The sequence below is a fragment of the Anguilla anguilla genome, chromosome 18 (genome assembly GCF_013347855.1).
Source record: "Anguilla anguilla isolate fAngAng1 chromosome 18, fAngAng1.pri, whole genome shotgun sequence".
NCBI lineage: Eukaryota > Metazoa > Chordata > Actinopteri > Anguilliformes > Anguillidae > Anguilla > Anguilla anguilla.
Genome location: NC_049218.1, coordinates 30,342,870 through 30,347,136, shown reverse-complemented (window position 1 = coordinate 30,347,136; position 4,267 = coordinate 30,342,870). Strand labels below are relative to the sequence as shown.

The 4,267-nt window shown below is 39.4% G+C and overlaps 1 protein-coding gene across 3 annotated transcripts in view; it reads right to left on the bottom strand.

Moving 5' to 3' along the window:
* Positions 1-3,474: 3,474 nt before the first annotated feature.
* The window catches only part of LOC118217706 (transcription elongation regulator 1-like protein), a 75,460-nt gene continuing 74,667 nt past the window's right edge, over positions 3,475-4,267 (bottom strand). For all 3 annotated transcript variants that reach the window (XM_035399682.1, XM_035399683.1, XM_035399684.1), the window contains exon 15: positions 3,475-4,267. This exon is cut by the window's right edge and continues 1,327 nt beyond it. The gene's annotated coding sequence lies outside the window, so the exon portion shown is untranslated.

The following is a 4,267-nucleotide window of genomic DNA, read 5'->3' as shown; positions in this document are numbered from 1 at the left end:
AGACAGACACAAACCTTGTGAGGACCAGGCGCACAGAAGTGTTATGAGGACCAGACAGACAGAATCCTTATAAAGGAAGTGGTCTCCCTGCACATGCAGGGAGGCTGACCGACACAAAGCTGCTCTGCTCCAGGACTGTACACATAATATGCTATACTGTGACAGGGAAGTATACTGGTTAAGGAACTGGGGTTGCAGGTTTGATTCAGAGATGGGGTAGTGAAATTGTACTCTGGAGCACAGTACTCACTGAAATTCCTCAGTGCTATCCAGCTGTATAAAGGGATTGTATGGAAAAATGCAGTCTGCTAATGTAATATAATACAAGGGATAGTGGGTCTTACAAGATAAATGGATGCTCTTCCAGATGTTTTTAAAGATTTATTTTGATGTAAACATGGAAATCACACTATTATTTATTATTATTATTTTTCTATTATCTTACCTTAGTAGTCCACCTACTGCCGTGGTGGGCGGTGAGCCTATTTTGTCTGAAATGAAGCCGCATGCGGTGCAGGTTCAAAATTGAAAAGCAGGTGGATATTCAAACACATTACGCAAGATTACTGCAGCTTTGTTCCAGTCGAGCGTTTGCATTACACGCTGGCTGTGGCTTTACTGAACGGCACCGCTCCGTGACTGTGAGAGGTCTGGGCTTCTGCCATCGGCCGGGCAGTACTGACAAAAAACAGCTTTTCCTGGTCGCGGCGAAGCCAGCCAAATGACTTAATGAACAATCGGATGCCATTTATCGGGCTACAAAAATAAAATGCCCAAATCAAGTCAGGGTTTTGTCAGAAGGCAAGTGCATGATGATAGTTTTCTTACTATTATGAAGGAGAAAATCCTCATGTGAGAAAATCCCTGTCCTAACTCTACAGAAAATCAGAAAATAAATAAATAAATAATAAATAAATAAATTCCTATATGCTATACTAAAATTATACTAAACTTCATCTGCTGTGATTAACAGTTTACACCATGGAAATCTATTGAAATAGAAACAAAAGAGAAACGTAATTATATCAGTCTCTCCACCCTCGCCCAGAATGTATTGACAGAATAAGGAAAAATCATTGGAAGCGTATTGCGGGGGAATGTGTTTGGAAAGGCACGGAGACCCACCGTCTCACGCAACAGTGCGATGTTTCCCCGCGAATCGGTTTACTTGAACCCATGAGAAGTCCGCAGGTTCCGCTGATTTAATCTTACCCAGAGCTGAGGCGGCTAGCGCGTCTTTCTCGCTGCAGGCCCGTCTCCTCGGACGGCTTTGCGCACATCACGCCCCTCGGGTTCAAGCGCAAAAGACTTGAGACAGCAGCAGGTCAATGCCCCTCATGTTCCCTTTTCAGTTCTATGATGTTTCAGATCAATGCGCAGACAGTAGATCCACAACAGAAACATTTCCAGGTAATGTCTGGAAACGTTTTTTTTTAATTTTTTTTAAGAAGATCTATAAAAAAAGCTGAATAATACTGCAAACTGAAGTTTGGCTCATATGCTATAATCTAAGCTGTTTATTGTTGGATATGGACTAAGAGAGACATGCCGTGACCTGTAAACGATAGACCTTCCATTGGTTATGGACTTCGTCCGACCTCTGTAAATACACACTATTCAAAGTAATTCTGCTTCTTTTTAGTAAAGAATCAAAGTTGGCTTTACAAAAATAAAACCTCCATGACTTCAGTGCTCTTCTTAAAGTTTCCTAAATCAAAATAAATATCCCTTTGCTTTATGACACTGTGTAAATGTAATACATAGCATTTCACTTGGCAAAACTGACTTTTTTCGCAATAAAATTACACTTCCATCTTGAACTCAAAGATAAGTTCATCTTGTGACTCATAGCCTTGGTTCTAATGTTTATCTCCCGCAAATATAAACATGTACAACAGGGGAGTCCCATCTTATACGAAAAGGGCTTTTGTGGGCACAGGTCGTTGCTTTAGCCTTGCACTATGACGACAAGCTCAAATAACTAACTAATCATTGTTTTCAATCAATACCTTGATAAGTAGAATCAGGTAACTTAGTGCTAAGCTAAAACATAAAACGTGCATCCACATTGGCCCTTTTTGGATAAGACAGGACACCCCTCCCATACAGCATAGAGGATGTTGCCGTACACATTGTGCTGATTCAGCATGGTTTGGATCATTTAATTGAATCGACATCAGGTTTCACAAAACATCAGCATTTTAATTATAAAATAAGCACAAAAACAACAAGTAGAAAGACAATAATACAGAATTCATTGGTATACTGACAATCCCTTTCAACAAAGCAGCAACATTTATGATGTTCCCTTACTGTGATTTTTATAACGTAATGATTTTTATTATGTAATGTAACGTACTAGCCACAATATACTTTGGGAAATAACATTGGAATTTGTCCGACATTTCCAACAATTCTCTCCACATTGTCTGCAGTAATTATTTCAGTGCAACATCTTCTGATGTCAGAATCAAACTGTCAAATCCCTTTACAATGAGCCAGAGCAGAAACCCCTCATACATTCTTATACAACATAATCCCGCCCAGCATGTCTTACCATAAAATTGCCCTTTATTCTGCTGAAGTGTTTTTTTTAAATTATATTTTTCTGGTTTACAATGCGCAGTTGAATAAATATGCTTCTCGGGCAGTGGAAATGTAAATCAGGAAAACAAAATGAAGATTCATGAGTGGTTTTTTTTTTTTTTTTTTTGGTAATTCCACTTATTGTGCATATTTCGGCAAGGGGATGCAACATTTGCATATTATTCAACACATTTTGTTTCTATTTTTTGTTTGTATTTCTATTTGGAAAAAATTTCTGTGTTACAGCTGTATTATACCGTATGTTCTATATATATATATATATATATATATATATATATATATATATATATATATATATACATACATAGATATGACCAAAAGTATCTGGACACCCCTTGGTCTGGGGCTGTTTTTCATAGTTTTGGCTAGGCCCCTTAGTACCAGTGAAGGCAAATGTTACATTAAATGCATTAAATGCATTGACATTCTAACTGATTCTGTACCTCCAACTTTTGGCAACAGTTAGGGGAAGGCCCTTGCCTGTTTCAGCATGGCAATGCCCCTGGACACACTGCAAGGTCCTTATAGAAATGGTTTTGTTGATCAGTGTGGAGAAGAACCTGACTGGCCTGCACAGAGCCCTGACTTCAACCCCATCCAACACTTTTGGGATCAATTGGTAAGCTAACAGCAAGCCAGGCCTAATTGCCCAATTAGTGCACCACTGATGCTCTTCTGGCTGAATGGAAGCAAATCCCTGAAGCAATGTGCCAATGTCTTGTATAAAGCCTTCCCAGAAGAGTGGAGGCTGTTATATAACAGCAAAGGGTGGATCAAATTCATATTAATGCCCATAGTTGATAATGCCCATAATTGGATGAGATGTTGGATGTCAGGTGTTCATATACTTTTGGCCATGTAGTGTGTGTGAGTATATATATATATATATAGTGTAGTCTGTAAATGTTTGGACAGTGACACAATTTTTGTCGGCTGTGTACTCCAGCACATTGGATTTGAAATGAAACAATGAATGTGAGGTTAAAGCACAGAATGTCAGCTTGAATTTCGACTGTCAGCTCCAGGGTGTAGACATAGATGTGTCAAAGATAATAAAGAGAAGACCACACCAATATAATCTCAGAGGGTTCACTGCAAGATGCAATCCACTGGTAAGCCAGAACAAAGAACAGAATGACCAGGTTAGAGTTTGTTACATGTAAATTAAGAAAGAAAACTGTGGCGGTCTGGAACAAACATACTGCTAAAACAACCAAGGAGAGTTTCAGGGCCAAAAAGTGGAATGTTCTTTACTGGCCAAGTCAAGCACCTGGCCTGAATCCAAAGAAACACACGCTTCACTTGCTGCAGACAAGACTGAAGGCAAAAATCCCCTGAAACAAACAGGAACTGAAGATAGCTGCAATACAGGCCTGGCAGAGAAGATACTCGGTGTCTGCTGATGTCTATTGGTTGCAGACTTCAGGCAATCATGAAATGCAATGTTTTGCAAGCAATTTACTAAAAATGATGACTTCATCTAAGATACTGTATGTAAAAATGTCCAATTACTTCTTCTCCCCTAAAATGGGGGGCGGGGGGGGGGGGGGGTGGCTATGTATAAAAGGGGCTGTAAGTCCTACATGGCTCACCCAATGTAGGTGCAAATACCCTGAAAGTAAAGCTGGCAATCTGTACTTTAAAAAAACATTTTGTTTCA